Source organism: Cryptomeria japonica, chromosome 5, assembly GCF_030272615.1.
Source record: "Cryptomeria japonica chromosome 5, Sugi_1.0, whole genome shotgun sequence".
Classification (NCBI taxonomy): Eukaryota; Viridiplantae; Streptophyta; class Pinopsida; order Cupressales; family Cupressaceae; genus Cryptomeria; species Cryptomeria japonica.
Window position 1 is genome coordinate 329,360,052 of NC_081409.1, and position 17,672 is coordinate 329,377,723.

Here is a 17,672-nt window from a genome sequence, read left to right on the forward strand (position 1 = left end):
TATGATATCATGGAAGCAATTATTGGTAGCCTTGCTTGAGTCAACACTCTTCCTCTCAAAGGATTTGAGTGTCGTATATCTGCTTTCATTGATATTCTATGTGGCACTAGCCCTAGATTCGTGATATTCAATAAAAAATTTACATATTTAAGGTTCTAAAAAATTGTTTTGACGCACCATGAACCTAAGAAGACATCCTCAGCCTGCAATCAATGTGTTCCATGAGGACATATTTCTTTGAGGCATTTTGTCAAACAGTTCACGTGACTTGTCTATGCTTCCACCTTTGCGTATCTTGGAATCATGGAACTCAGCAATAATTTTTCAAGCCATTCTGTCAAACAGTAAATGTACCTTGACGAAGCTTACACATTTTGCATTCATGCCTATCAGGTAGCTACAGCATCTGACAAAATTCATTTTTAGCATCCCATGGTGGATGTTCGTACTCCGTTGTAAAGCTCCCATTTTTTAACAGCTTGGGAAGATACCAGAAAAGGTTGTAGAATCTGGGTTTAGAATTACCAATTGCATTTGGTTGAGATTTTTGGAATCCTTTTCAAGAAACTCATTTTGTGCATATCATGTAATCAAATAGGTTTCATGCTACCATTCTTTGAGGCATCTGGTGAAGCAGTTCTTGTGTCCTATCTATACTTCCACGTTTTGGATACATGTCTACGAGAGTATTACCCATTGCAAAATCTGATAGTAGTTTCCCTTTTGTTATGCTTTGATAGATGCCTATACCTTGTTCCAAAACTCCCATTTATCAACTACATCGTGAACATGCCCATGTCTTTTGTCTGCTCCAGAAACCAGTCGCATAAGCAATCTAGCACGGATGGAAATATTTGTACCTGGCAAAAATCTTCCATGACAACGGTGAAACAATAGGAATGCTCGCTTCTTTTATGACATCCAATGCTTTTAAACTTCTACGCAGGAAGTTTTTGATTTCAAATGGTAACAGCGACAATTTTTTGAACTGAACAAATGGAAGAATGGACGTTAGCGAAAAGAAACGATGGAAACAAAAAATTCGTAAATGGGAACTCTGTGAACGGGAAATGTCAGCTCATAGGTTAGAGTGGGCCCTACACAATGAAGAAGTCAAAGCTTCGAGTGTGTCGATTAAGCCTGGCCCATCCATACCATTTTTAATACGCCTAAATGTGGTCATCAAAGGCAATGTAAACAAGCACGCTAATTGTTTCTATTATGCAATATTATGAATCATAAACAAGAAAAGAAAACATGTGAAATAATGGTCAAAAAATGAGCCTACAAAAGACATTCGAACTGTTTGTAAACCTCTCCAAAACTTGCATAACAAACGATGTTAAAACCTGCAAACATGAGCATACATGAGCACATAAATAAAAAAGAATGCTCGCTCAATGTAAGAGTGGACAAAAGGTCGGTCCCATCGGGCATGCCAATGTAGATGATGGATGCAGAAAACTATTTCTTGAACCCCTAAAGCTCAATCGTAAGCAAGGAATCCATAGTGTTAAATCCAACATCATACAAGGGAGAATTTCCCTAATGAATAGAACTGCAAAGAATGAATATTAAGTAAGCAAAACAAATGCATTCACAAAACCTCACTCCATTGCTATCCTATCCTCCAAGATCTCAACATTTAATCATATTTGCTCTCAAATTTCAAAATGAAAATGCACAAGAATCTATGAAGGAATGAAAGAAAATGAATAAAAAAATGACTATGCTTTCTCAAGTACGCAAAACAAAACAGCATTACGATCATAATATTTTAAGATGTGAATATGTATGGTTGTTGTCAAAAATGCCATGGTTGTATGTTGCAAGAAGTTGATGTTACATGTTAGTAAATAGAGTGATGAGAGGTAATTATTCCATGTCAAGACTTATCAAGTCCCCACTTTAAACAATAGTGTGTTGTTTCTATAGATCCATTTTTATGATAGCGATGTAGGTGCTTTCAATGGAAGCAGACAGATGAATGATGGTAATGAAAGTGCAATGTGTGATCAATTTTTGTAGAAAGATAATTATACGTGTCAAATGATAGTAGAGGAGCCAACATGCCATTCTATAGAGGTTGAGGTGGATAATAGACAAGACGAAATGATTTTTTCATATGTAGTGGTCAATTAAGTGATTTGGGTGATTACATGAATTATTGTTGCAAGTAGTGCAAGAATTCATCTTTATTTTGTGGATTCATGTACAGCTTAAGGTGATGTTCATTGACTATCAATAAAAAAAATTGGATCAATCGTTGTGAGTTGGATAGTCCACCAATGTGTGGTAGAGTTATTTTGACATGTGTTGACACCTTATGCAATTTGTAAGAGGCTACAATGACACATAAAAATTTATGATGCATAAGAACCTAACTTTATGACAAAATGGATAAGCGTTAAGAGACACCTTCACATGGAGAATTTGAGCAACAAATTTGGGTTGATAGGCTATAAGAAGACCAACTATTAATAGTCAATTATAATAGTATTTCTTGAACCAAGGGAAAACTAGAGTGAGGTATATGGTTAGTTCGAATGGAAATATGCATAAAACATATAATAAATACAACAAACACCATTATACCTTTACTTTACCAATCTTCACTTGCTCCTCAGATTGAGCGGGATGAGGTTGGAATAGCGCCCTTCTCCAACCTGATTGGATTTGCTCCTTGATTAGATGTGATTGGCTCTCCAAATGCTCAACAAGATAGATGGATTAAGGATTTGGATTTCGATCAAGGATAGATGGATATGGATAACAAGGATTTGATAGAGGAATATGAGAAAATGATAGAAATGTGATAGAGGGAGATGAGAGGAGAAATTAGTAGGATGATGATAGAAGAATGGAAGACCCCCCTTTGGGAAGGAAAGATGCTCCAATTTATAGATTGGAGGGGGCCAATGGAGGGCCAAGATTGATTTTCTTATGAAGGGATAAGATTTATTCAAGATAGTGGACATGGATTAAGGATGCATTGGAGAAATAAAAAGAAATATAAAATTCCTTGGGAAAAAGGGGGGGAAAGAAATTTTAATTTCAAAGTGAGGATGCATAGGGGGATTCAAATAAATTTGAATTTCTTTGAGAGGTTCAAGATTGATGTGACATAAGTGGGGGAATTTTAAAATATGGAAATAATGATAAGTGGGATTATGAGATATTCTAGAGGAATTAATTAGGTTGAGTGAGGATTAGGGAATGTGATTTGTAGGAATCACTTTAGTTAGGTTAATTAATTAAAATTAACTAACTAAGTGGGTTTAGAGGAAATAATTATTGGAGGGACTTTAGAAGAATAGGGAAATAATTTGATAAATTAGTTATTGGACAATAGTGACAGGATTAATTAAATTAGATTTAATTATCACTGAGAAGAACAAGGATAACATAATTGAATCAATTAATTATGTTGACAAGTTTAAATTAATTAAATATTGATTTAATTAATTTTAGTTGTCTACATTTCTTACAGTTGAATTTTTTGTCAATTACAATAGATTTTATAGCAGTTCTTAGGTTTGTCATACATTATTATAATAAACTCGGGGCAGCCAAATTTTGAGGTATATATAAGGGGCTCAATAATTATGTACAAGTATCATTTGCATGCTTACAGTTGGTTGGAAAATGTGCCTCTTAGTTTTGGACGACCCATATATTTTAATCTTTCCTCTTTCCTTGGTTTCTCTATAAATTGGATGTCTTAGAGAGCTTATTGTATCATTTTTTATGAGAATTTTTAAGCAAGAGAATTTGAACTTCTAGAGTTATTTTGAATCTAGGATTTATTGTAGTATACTCCTATTTAAGAAGCCTAGTATTGACATTCTGTTGCTACTACTTTGTTTATAGATAATACAAAGTGTTGTACTTTTAGAGTGTGGGTTTTCTCTCATGAAAGTGTTTTTCCCATGTGTATCATGTGATCATTATGGTAATTTTTATACATGTTTAATATTTCTTTCTCCATGTGTTTCTTTAAATATATCAGTTAACATTTGTAGAAAAAATTGTAAAATATCCCTCACTAGGTTAGTGTTTGGAAATGTTTTATGCATTATGCTTCCTTTCATTCTTCCCATAAATTAACTCATAGTGTGTAAGCCCTATAGTTGTTTTCCATGTTGTCATGTATGCCCAAACTACTCTTGGTAATTTAGTTTCCAAGTTTCTTCTATGTAGTTGAGTTGTCTTAGTAAGAATTGCTTCAAGTTCTTTGTTTGTAACCTCAATCTACCCATTGGGTTGTGGGTGGTAAGGTGTTACCTTTTTATGCATGATTTCATATTTTCTAACCAATTATACAATAATTTCTAAAGTAAATTGAGGTCCTTTGTCTGTAATTATCTCCCTAGGCACACCATATCATGTGAAAATCCCTTGATGCAAGAATGTGGCTACCTTGGTGAAACTCTAGCAATCTTCAAAGCTATTAATTTTACCCACTTAATCAACTAATTTACACATACCATTATATATTGTTTAGTGTTCGAGGTGGGTTCTATTGAACCAATTAATTCAAGGGCCCATTTGTCAAAGGGTGCAATCACTATGGTTGCAAAGGCTTTTCTTCACTTCTAGTATGTCTCCCTATCCTCTAGTAGTGATAACATCTTATGGTATATTGAGTTGCATCCTTATGTATTGTTGGCCAATAGTATCTGTGTATGGTGAAAATGGATAACAACAATAATATTGAAAGACTAAATGAATTCAACCACAAAAACCCTAGCCTAACAACAACAAAGATCCACCATAACATATGAAGATTACCTAAGACAATGCAAATCAAATGAAATCACAAAGATTATACCATCACATGTCCAATAGGGTTTGGATCTCCATTCTTCCTATCTCCATTGATCTTGCTTGATATATTTGCTCTCAGATTTTATACGTGCACAAGAGCTCAACAAAGAATGGAAATGTGGTTGCAAGTAGGATCGCATATGAAAGTTCAAAGGCGTAGTGTAGTCGAATAATCATCCGAGGGCCTAGGGTTGATAATGAAGAAAGCATATCCTTATATAGAAGACACCATATGAAATGGAGGGATAAGATTGAGAGGTGTAAAAGATAAATGGTCGGCTATGATTAGAGGGTAGGTAAAAGAAATAATAAAATAATGAGAGGGTAGGTAGTGTAGGAATTAAGAGATGAATGACATGTGTCATGGGTAGAAAAGGTTAATGAATTAATTAAATAAATAAATATTTATTTAATTAATAGAAGAAGTGGGATCAATTAAATAAATAAAATATTTATTTAATTTGGGAAAAGGGTAATTTAAATAGATAAAAGTATTTATTTAAATAAGAAATAAGGCTAGAAGAGGATAAATGAATTAATTAAATAAATAAAGATTTATTCAATTAATAGAAGAGTTAGGCTAAAATAATTAAATAAATAAAAATATTTATTTAATTAGACATGACAATTTTTAGGTGTCTACATTTTGCCCCTCTTTGAGACAATGCAGCTTGTCACATTGTTTCAAAGAAGATAATATGAACTGATACAAAGTTGCCCCAAGATGGGAATGATATGCCCCCTCGAGAGATTGGATGAAAATGTCTGGAAAGATCGTAGACAAGCTCTCGATAAGAAAGAAAGGCTAGAATGGACTGACTGGATAGAGTGATAGAGTCATGGGATAAAGAAGACTGACTCGGAAAACGAGGGCTAGGGCTAAGGCTAGGGCAGTCTATAAAATAGACCATGAGGGGAATACATCCTCATTGTTATTCACACATCCAAGAGATCAGAGTGCAAAGAGAGAATAGAGCAGCAGGAGTCAGCAACGATGGTATTGGTTCACAGATTCGATCGCGTTCACCGATTTCAGAGGCCAGCAGATGCAGGAGAGCCGGTGAGTACCACAAAACCTCCTTGTACTTTGTCGCAATAAATATTGTCATTAATGCATCTTAGGTAGAGAGATAAATGTGTGTTTGGGTATGTCAATCATGGTCATAAAACGTCGAGGTGCGTCTGTGTTGGTGTCAGGCACATCTAGGTTAGCTAGGCACGTTTGTGTTTGTGCCAGGTGCGTCTATGCGGGAAAAGGAATCTATGTCAAATGCTAGCACGTCTGTGTTGTGCAGGCGTGTTTGTGCTATGTGGGCACGTTTGTGCAGAGCAGGTGCGTCTATGCAGAGCAGAGGCACGTCTGTGCAGAGCAGGCACGTTTATGCAATATGTAAGCATGTTTATGTCATGAAGGCGCCTTTGTGTCAAAAATGTGCATGCATGTCTTCTAGGGCAAATCGGCAGTTCTCTGATGAACATACGCTGTCAATTGGATAAGCTGTTGAGAGGATACACTCGAGCAGGTCCTCTAGGGAAGACTAGAATAGCAGACAGGGCTAGGATTGACAATTCTGTGATAGAACATGCGTTGCCAATTAGTAAACTACTCAAGAGGATACACTCAAGTAGAGGCCCTAGGATATGATAGATCGAGGCACTTTGTGATGAACAATGGATACCAAGACATAGTACTTTGTGATGAACAGGGAGTACTAATATGAGCAACACTTTGTGATGAACATGGAGTGCAAATATGAGAAGCACTTTGTGATGAACAGGGAGTGCAAAATACTTAGTACTTTGTGATGAACAGGGAGTACCACTAGGATCAATAGCAACACTTTGTGATGAACAGTGAGTGCCACTAGGATAGAAGCAACACTTTGTGATGAACAGTGAGTGTCACTAGGATAGAGTATCATAAGCACTTAAGATAAAAAGCAGCATTTTGTGATGAACAGGGAATGCCACTATGACTGACTTGATTGGTTGGCTTGACTGCAGGAGTATCTACCTATGCTAGAGTCACGAGAGAGATTCCCATCAACTCAAAGGTTAAGACCAGAGTTGATATTTGAGGACAGAGCCATGATTGAGGTTATGGGTCTGTGATTCATTTTGTAAGTGCCTGAGTTTCGAGCGAACATGGGATTGCTAACTGCGCTAACTGAGAGATGGCACTCTGAGACATGCACATTCCATTTGTCAATGGGTGAGATGACAGTCACCTTAGAGGATGTGTACAAGATTCTGAGGATACTGATTGATAGGGAGTTGATACCCTATGATTGAGATGGAGATAGGGATGCTCTGAGACGAGTGTTTCAGGATCCAGGACTAGAGATCAGGGTTGGACATGTGGCGTGGGATACTAGTACATAGACTGGATTGGTGCTACCCTCGGTACTGGGAGGAGTGATCAGTGGGTTCTTGTGTCTAGATAGGGCGACACGAGGGTTGGCTATGGGCTAGGGGAGTACATTGGAGACACTGGTGACACAACATACCAGATATGCCTGGGGACCGTGCGTGAGCAACATTTGTATTATGAGCTTCATCAGTTTGTATACCATGGATCTGTAGGATTGGGCTGCGGAGTGACATTATTACAGGTATGGGCTTATGAGCATCTGTCGGTGACCCGATCGATTCATTTCAGAGGCAGGGGCTATGGGCAAAGTTTTGTTCATTTATATGATATGATTACCTCGCAGCCACGGATCGGGAGACTGGAGCACTGGCGCAGGGTCATCGATGAGATTGACGCTATGGTATGGAGACCATACCGAGAGTGCAAGGAGTGGGAGGATGATGCAGTGAAGCTTCCATACACCTTCAGGAGTAGGTATCTGATTGGGTGGATGCCCTATGTGCTGGAGAGGCAGTTGGTGGACAGGGTATGCAGGCAGTTCGGCAGGATTCAGCGGATGCCACGGGGATCCGGGATGTATGCTCGGACAGTGAGAGATTAGGCACACTTCGGGGGCCATTATTATCATATGATTAGGTAGTGATGCAGCTGGTAGAGATGGTACCCATGCCTTGGGATATGTGGCTAGAGATAGAGAATGCAGGGATGGATGTAAAGTATATAGCATATTTGGCTGAGCATCCATTTCCTTGACTGACAAATCCAGGGGAGCAGATAGATGGAGATGGTGGGGGGGATGAGGATGATGATGGAGATGGTGGAGGTAAAGGCCGATGGAGGAGGCAAGGTGTGATAGGGAGAGGAGAGTGGCTCCACAGAGAGAGGGTAGAGAGGAGAGATAGGCTCAGGTGGTGAGAGGCCGAGGTGGTTTACCATTACAGATGCCAGCAGCACAGTATCCCAGATAGGTACAGGGACAGGGACAAGGACAGGGGTAGGGGCAGCCACATGAGCAGCCATAGGTACAGGGGTAGGAGCAGCCATAGGTACAGGGGGAGAGGAGGAGGATGAGCTACTGGAGTTGAGGGAGATCGGCCAGGGATAGGTAGATGAGATCTAGGATCTAGAGATGGAGATAGCTAGGCTCAGTAGACAGCTGAGGGACACAGGGTAGGAGTAGGATTAGACCATTCAACGCTATACAGAGGTTGAGACGACACTGGGGGCAGGGAGGCAGGCAGCAGAGGACATAGGAACTGGTTATGCTTATGTTCTATGAGCCGAGGAGGAGATAGGCTACTAGAGAGACCTATACTATGGAGTTGTGCCACTAGAGCAGCGAGCTAGGAGCTTCCAGAGACCATCGCGGACAGCGACGACCACTGGAGGGAGGGACAGGAGACAGGCATCCAGCGGTGGGGTTATGGGTCCTTCACCACCACCAGTTAGAGGGGGCAGGAGGGATGATCCTGGGGTGGGTCCTTCCAGTTCTCAAACTTCATCGAGGCCAGTAGCTTCGAGGGAGGGAGTTCATCATAGCCTTAGAGGGCTCCCTATGTATCAATTTTGTACCATTTTGTATGATGATATAAACACCTTCGGGTTATTGTAGCCATATGTATTTTGACATCATTGTATCATGACATGTATGATTTTGATAAATATGAGATGATTCATCTTTGCGGCAACTATATGCATGTGTACCTATGTGATGTATGTTTCTATGTGATGCTTATGATATTAATGCAAATATGTACATAATGAAATGCAATATTTTTCTTCTTTTATGTTTTTAAATATGTTATGCATATGTAAATGTGAATATATGAAATGTAAATGAATATGATAATGCAAATGACTATATACATGATGAGAATGTAAAATGTGCTAACATGTGTTGTGTGCAGGATGTGATGCAATTGTGATATATATATGTATGGATGAAATGCTTATATGTGGTAATGTAGGTGCAACTACATGAAATACAAATCTTTTTGGCATGTCATTATACTCAGTCATGTGATAGCAGGCTACACAGACTCAAGAAGGATGATGGAGGTCAATCAAGAAAGGGGGATGGAAGATAGAAGATATGAAAGTGAAAGAGCTTCTTGTGCATTATCATCATTGAGCTTTATTATGGCAAGTAGGTTATGACAATCGAGGCATATGTTCAACCCAGAAAGTCATTGTACCTATTTGCATGGAGATAAGATAGTCACAAACAAGGAATGCCCCAGTTCACACTAGACTCACAGTGTCCTCATATCCTTGGACAAGTCATAGCAATACTAAGAGACAATCCACAGACAGCAAAAGAAAAATAGGTGATGATACCCCATCCTTGCCTTTCTAATCAAAGACATCTTGGAGATAAAATCTCTAGTCAAAGACATCTTGGAGATAAAATCTCTAGTCAAAGACATCCTAGAAAAGCTAAAAGACATGTCACCAGAAAGATAAAATCAAAAGAAAATCAAGACTCGACACCAACATCCACTGTAGTCCTCAAGTTTAGTGTCTCTTGTCACTTGTATAAGTCTATTTGATTGTGGTCACAATGTTTACTTTCACAAGAGGATAGATAGCACTGAACCATAGTGTTGTCTGAGTTTGTTGAAAGATTGTATTTGTTGAAGCCCATTGTAGTTGTTGTGTCTCATCTGAAATTGACTGTATCCATGAAACTGATACTTTATTGTGAAGAAGACAAAAATTTATTGCGGACTGATGATGCAAATGCTGCTTTATTGCGGATTGGCGATGCAAGTGTTGCTTCATTGTGGATTGTGCAACGATAGACTGAAGAAAGTTGGAAGAAACTATACTCCTCGAAACGTGTGATGCTCTCAGTTCCACACCCATCACTAGACGTAGGATTTGCCTTAACCATAGATAGGAGCTCATTTATTATGGATGGAAAGGTTGAAAAGGGAGGTTTATTATGAATGGCTAACCAATCTTAGGTAGATCAGTAACAAGCCATGATGGGAATGGGTAAGTTTATTATGGATGAAGAGGTTGTGAGTGTGTGCAAAGTGAAAGGATGCAAGTGAATCCTGAAGGAGGGAGGAGGATTGTCTCTACGCATGGCACTGGTGACCCAGTTTTCACCATGGTACTTGCCTAGGGCACCACCGAAGTGGTTTTCACCTTAGGACAAAAAAAAAATATCTGTTTTTCAATTATTATTTTTGTGTCACAAGGCGCCTGTTTGCCAGGTTTTCACCAAGTAATGATTTTTTATGTTTTTATGATTTTTTTGTATTTTTGAATTTTTTGATTTTTTTGTATTTTTGAATTAGGATACTCTGAAGAGCTATGTGTAAAACCTGCGAAGGTGCATGTTGTTGATAGGATCCTCCAAAGGTTCACCCTCTACGGTTGAGAGCTGATATGCACCAGATCCATATGCTGCTGTGATGATGTAAGGACCAAGCCAGTTTGGTTCGAATTTGCCCTTCTTCTCTCTGTCTTGCTGATTTTTAGGATTTTCTCTGAGAACCAAATCACCTACCTCAAATGTGTGAGGCTTGACTTTATGATTGTAGTTGTGAATCATTCATTGTTGATAAGCCTTGAGATGATTAAAAGCAGTTTGTCTTCATTCATCCAATAGTTCAAGTTCTTGTAAGCGAGAGACCCTGTAGTATTCATTACTGATAATGTTTTGCAAAGATACTCATAAAGAGGGTAACTCAACCTCAATAGGCAAGATAGCTTCAGTGCCATAAACAAGTGAATAGGGTGTAGCTCCTGTAGGTGTGCAGACGCTTGTGCGGTAAGCCCAAAGTGCGGGATTAAGTTGGATATGCCAATTGTGGCCAGCATCATCGACTATCTTTTTTAGGATTTTAAGCATTGTTTTATTAGATGCCTCATCTTGACTGTTACCTTGGGGATAATAAGGTGTGGAGAAACGATGGGTAATATGGAAGCGGTCACAGAGTTCACAAACATCCTGATTTTTGAAGGGACGCCCGTTATCGGTGATGATGGAAACAAGAATACCATATCGACAAATGATATAGTTGAGAATGAATGTAGCAATTTGTTTTCCAGTGACTTGTGTAAGAGGTGCCGCTTTGATCCATTTTGTGAAATACTCTGTGGCAGTGATGATGAATTTATGACCATTTGAGGAATGAGGGTGAATCTTGCCTATGAGATCGAGTCCCCATTGGCAAAAAGGCCAAGGAGTCGCAATTGGTTGAAGTTATTGCGCTAGCGCATGAATGAGGTCTCCATGAAGTTGACACTGCTTGCATTTCTTGACAAACTGATATGAGTCTTTTTTCATATTGGGCCAGTAATATCCAATCCTAATGAGTTTCTTGGCTAAGGTAGGACCACTAGAATGTGGACCACATATCCCTTCATGAACTTCACGTAATGCAATCTGAGCTTCATCTCCTTCTAAACATCTAATAAGAGTACCATCTAGACCTCGACAGTATAGGATATCGGCTAAAATGACGTATCGGGAAGACTGGCGAATGAAAGTATGACGTTGGTTATTAGATAGGTCAGGAGGAAGGGTATTGTCACGAAGGTATGTGAAAATGGGACTATATAACTAGGACTCAGGACTGACGACACATATCATCTCAGTAGGAGTGATCTCATATGAGGGAACCAAAAGGTTATCCACCAAGAACTCATAGCGGGTCTCATTCTGTGGTAGATTGATTAGTGAAGCAATTGTAGCCATGGCATCCACGGCTCGATTCTGCTCTCTTGGTATCTACTCAAAGTCTAACTTCATGAAATGTTGTTTCAGGTCATCCACCATTCTTTTGTAAGGCATTAATTTCTCATCCTTTGTTTGGTAGTCATCAGTTGCTTGACGAATTACAAGTTGAGAGTCCCCAAAAACATGAAGTTCTTGGATCTTCCACTGAACTGCAATCTGTAATCCAGTTGTTAATGCCTCGTACTCCGCTATATTATTACTGCAAGGAAATGATAATCGATATGATTTTGGTATAGAATCCCCTTGAGGAGTTATGAAGAGGATACTAGCTCCTGCCCCATGTTGTGTGTATGAGTCGTCAAAGTATAGCTGCTAGGGCTTTGCATGTGCCACTGTCATCTGGAAATTCTGAAGTTAGAGGAACATCATCTATCATGGGAGCACCTGCCCATTTGGCTAGTCGCCCAGTAAGTGTTGCTTTATTGAGAAGGTATTTCAATGGATCAATCCTGGCAACCAACTTAGTTTTATGAGTTAACATGTAATGTCGTAATTTTTGCGAAGCAAAGACCATGGTGAGATATGCACGCTCAATTGGTGTGTAGTTTAGCTCATATCCCACTAATGTGCGACTGATGTAGTAGATTTCCTTTTCTTTGCCCTCAACAACCTGTTGTGCTAAGAGTGCCCCCAGTGTTGTTGAAGTAGCTTATATGTATAATAATAGAGGTTGATCTGGAACTGGTGGCATCAAAACTGGCGGATTTAGAAGATAATCTTTGAGTATCTAGAAAGCCTGTTGATAGTTATCATCCCATTTGAATTTGATGTTTTTATGTAGCAAGTGCTGAAAAGGATTACATTTATCCACAAGTTGTGCTATGAATCTTCATATGGACTAGAGTCTCCCTTGCAAAGATCGAAGTTGACTAATGTTTCATGGTGGTTGCAGCTCTAGGATGGCCTTGACTTTTGCTGGATCGACTTCGATTCCCCTTTTTGATACAATGAATCCTAGGAGCTTCCTGGAGGTTACTCCAAAGACACATTTCTTGCGGATTAATCTTACTTTGTATTTTTCCAACCGATCAAAGATGACTAAAAGTATGTCCAAATGTGTATCTCTATCTATTGATTTTCTCAAGAGGTCATCAACATAATCTTCCACAGTAACATGCATGAGATCATGAAAGATAGTAGTCATGGCTCTTTGATATGTAGCACCTGCATTTTTAGCCCAAAGGGCATGACATTCCAACAGAAAGTTCCCCAAGGACAAGTGAATGTTGTTTTGTGTTGATCCTCAGATGCGATTTTTATTTGATTATAACCAAAGAATCCATCCATCAAAGATAACATTGCATGACCTGATGTGAGATCTACAATCAAATCTATGTTTGGTAATGGGAAGTCACCCTTAGGACAAGCATTGTTGATGTCTCTGAAGTCTGTACATATTCTGATGCTACGATCTAGTTTACTAACAGGCACTAAGTTGGAGATCCATTCAGGATAATCAATTGGGCGTATGAATCTGACATCCAATAATTTTTCAAGCTCTGCCTTGACTAATAATGTCACTTGTGGATGCATCTTTCTTAATTTTGTCTCACTGGTTTTGCCCCTGGTTTAACTATCAAATGATGCATTACCAAATCCAGATCCAATCCAGGCATATCAGCATATGACAATGCAAAATTAATTTGTCGCTCCGTGAAGAAACTTATGAACTTTGATCTTTCTGTCTCTGTCAGGGATTGAGCCAGGAATATGTTATGTGGACTTTCTTCAGTACCAATGTTTGTTTTCATGGTTTCCTCTACCAACATAGATGATTTTTCTTCATAAGATGCTGGGAGAATGTCGAGCCTTCCATCCTTAGGTGCCTTAGAGAGGTTTTCTCCCTCAGATACATCCTTTCTTTTTACTTTTTGGGGTCAGATGGCGCCACAAGGTGGTTTTCACCATAAGACCCTTGATTTGTTTTTATTTTTATATTTTTGCGACTGGAAGGCCCGACACCCTCACCAAAATATGCCACGTTGTTGAGTTCTATAGTGTATCCTGCTTTATGGTCCCCAGGGGGAAGATCATCTCGTATGCCTAGATAATCAATAAAGGCTTCATCATTTTGGAATGTGTCGAACTGTGCAGGTCCTTCATGGTCCCAGTCAATAAGTTGGTGGTGAACAAGGGGAAGGCCTTTGATGTCTTCAAAGTTAGCGGGACTAAGAGTGAAAATGCAGTTATACTCAGGTATGTCAAGGTAATGATCGAGTTCATCGTTGGCACTTTCCTCATCTATCTCAATCGTGAACGAACCCAAACTGTCATCACTAGTAGCGCATTCCGGGATAGGTGTCCTCATTCTATGTGATTTTGACCTAGAACCTAGAGGTAAGGACTATGTGGGATCCTCATGGGTTGTTTCTTGACCAACTTTGAATTTTCTATAAAATTCCTCTTCTTCTGTAGGTTCACCTGGTTCTCTGAATGTCTCAATGAGTTCATAGTCACTGGAGGATTTTTCTGAATCCCATTCCCATTCATTAGAGTATGTGGAATAGCAATTCTCTTGTTGAATTCTAACAGCTTTGATTTGTAATGCTTCTCCTATCTTTTGAGTGTTTACCTTGGAAGTCATGAAACCAAGTCCTTTAGAGCGTTCTTTTTTGAATGTCAATTCAGGTTGTAAAGGTTCAATGATGCCTTCCTTTCTTAAGCCAAGAGGACTTTTGCCATCATACCCAAATTTTTGCAGGATCTTGAACCCTTTGCCATACTTTTCACATGGTAGGCTGATGTGATCTTGTGTATCCTTTTCAGGGTCTTGGTAGAGCATTTTCTATGTCTTCTTCTTCCAGTTCACCCCATCTTTGAAAGATAGTAGGGTCTCATTTGACTATAATGATAGATACCTGCTTATTAGGATGTGGTCTTTCATATTCTTTTGGTGAACTCATAACTTGTTGTAAGCACATGGTTTGATTCAAGGTGTATTCACCCATGCCCTTGTCCTGAAATTTCCCTTTAAGTTCATCTTGTTTTGACATCGAAGGTTTTAATGATTCAGGATCAATGTATGCAGAAGAAGGGATGGCTTCCCTATTACTTGGAATGATCATCTCATTTTTTGGTCTCAAGTTATTGCAGTATATGAATGGATTAGGATCACCATTAACTGTTATTTCAACTCTGTTGTGAGGAAACTTAATGCATTGGTGATATGTAGATGGGACTGCCCTCATTTCATGAATCCAAGGACGTCCTAGTAATATATTGTATGTGAGATCCAGGTCTAGGACTTGACAAACCACATCCTTTGTAACTGGCCCAACTCTGAGGGGCAAGGTGATTGTGCCTTTGGATGAACAGTCTTCATCATCATATGCCTTGATGGTAATTTTGTTTATAGAATTCATAGCTTTATCAGAATATCCCAATTGTTTAATAGTGCTCAATGTACAAATGTTCAAACTTGCTCCTCCATCTATCAGGACTCGTTTTATTCAATGTTTGTGTATGAAGGCTTCAATATGTAATGGTGCATTATGTGGCTGACTTAAAGAGGCGTCATTGGCTTCTGTGAATGTAAGGGAGTGTGGAATGGAAAGGTATCCCACCATGGCTTGAAACTGGTCTACATTCATATCAGTAGGGACAACAGTGTCTCTCAAGATTTTGTCAAGAATAGCTTTATGCACGGGGGATATGCGTAAGAGCTCAAGGATTGAGATAAGCGTGAGTGTCTTCCCCAACTGTTCTACAAGGTCACACTTAGGTTTGGTTGATGAAGAAGCAGTTTTTTAGCTGGAGCACCTTGTAAAGTGAATTTACCTCGATGGGTTGTGACATTACATTCAGAGGTAGGTTTGGAAGAAGATCCAATGCCTTTTAGGACAATCTTGGGTCTTTGGGTGGAATTCTCAAATGTTTTGTCCTTGATAATAATGGTAGAGACATAATTATCCATCAAAATGTGATTGACAGTTGAATCATAGTTATAAGATGCTCTGGTATAGTTGGTTTGGTCATCTGTGGCTTTAGCTTTTCCCTTGTCATGTTTTGGGAATGGTTCCTTAAACATCTCATGTTCTTGATTGGATGAGTGTCCTTCAATCTCAATGTCACCTCTATCAATAAGGTCTTGTATGATGTTCTTCAGTTGATGACAATTACCTATTTTATGACCTTTTCTCTTATTAAATTCACAATATTCATCATCATTCCACCAATTTGGTTTGACCTTTGGCTCATATGGAGGAAAATTTGGAATTGTGATTATCTTGTTTGCCACTAGCTTTTTGAAAACAGACTCAAGTGGTTCTCCCAATGGAGTGTACTTCCTTCGTGACTTAGAAGTTGTTTGAGTATTCACTTGATTGTTTGTAGAGCTTGATCCAAAAAAAATGATTTTGGGTCGCACTGTATTGGCATCAACAACACCATCATTGACTGTGTTCTTGTTTTTATTCCTAAATCTTGGCTTATCTTTTCCTTTAAATTCATCTTTGTTTTCCTTGAATATTTTAATGACTCCTTGCTCAATTAGGACCTTCTCTATCACCAAGCCTTTTTCAATGACATCCTTGAAGGTGGACAAACAAGCTTTTCTTAGGTCATAACCAATGTCTTTGTTAACATTCTGGGTGAACATCTCTACCATTTGTTTTTGTGGAATTTCACAAGAGCATCTGCTAGCTAAATTCCTCCATCTTTGTAAGAATGATGAAAAAGACTCTCCATCCCTTTGCTTGATGTTGCACAAAGTAGTGACTGATATGTCTGTCTCTATGTTGTATGAGAAATATTGGATAAATGCCTCTGCTAGATCACCCCAAGACTTAATTCCAAGTGGGAGTTGGGAGAACCATTCCATAGCTTGATCACCTAAGCTCTGTGGGAATAATCTCATCAAATATGTCTCTTTTGCTGCTACCTCAATGCAAGCTATGAAAAAATTTCTTATGTGTGCCTTAGGATCTCCTTTTCCTCTGTACTTATCGAACTTAGGCATCATGAAATGTGTAGGAAACGGAGGCATTGGAATGCTCTTGTCAAATGGATAAGGACATATGTCTCTCATTGTGTAAGTTGGCTTCGGTGTATTTATGTCCTCCATTTTCTTTTGTAAGTCCTTAATTTGCTGTTTCAAATTATTCTTAGGTGGAGATCGACTTCTTAGACCATATCCCATGCCCGAACCACTAGGTGGAGGAGGAGCATGTTGCATATATGGATGATACTGATCATACACATGTTCATATGGAGGAGGTCTATAATGATGTTGCGTATATGGACCACTTGGTATAGAGTCATGTAAGGAATAGAATATCTATTTTGTCCATGTATACCATACTTCTAAAGAGATGATAGTTTCTCTTGATGAGGTAAGTTGACCTTGACTCTAAGTAAGACCAAATGAGACCCAAAGGTGATAGACCTTGATAAGGGATGACTTAGCAAAATGTTGTTGTATGTAGTATGTTGACAAAGCAAGATGAGGACAAGCAAGTGACCTTTTGACTCAAGTTTAGACAAATGTGAATATAATGCAAAATGTAAAGCAATGATGGACTTTGTGAGACCCAAAGATAGGTTGAATGCTAGATGAAAACTTGGAGAAATAACCTAGGAAACTCAAGAAGTCTGAAACTGACTGTTTCTTGTTTGTTGGACGGTGAAAAATTTTCAATTCAAAACACAGACGTGTCTGTATACTTCATAGATGCACTTAAATGACACAGATGTTATTATGTCAAACACAAATGCGCTTAAATG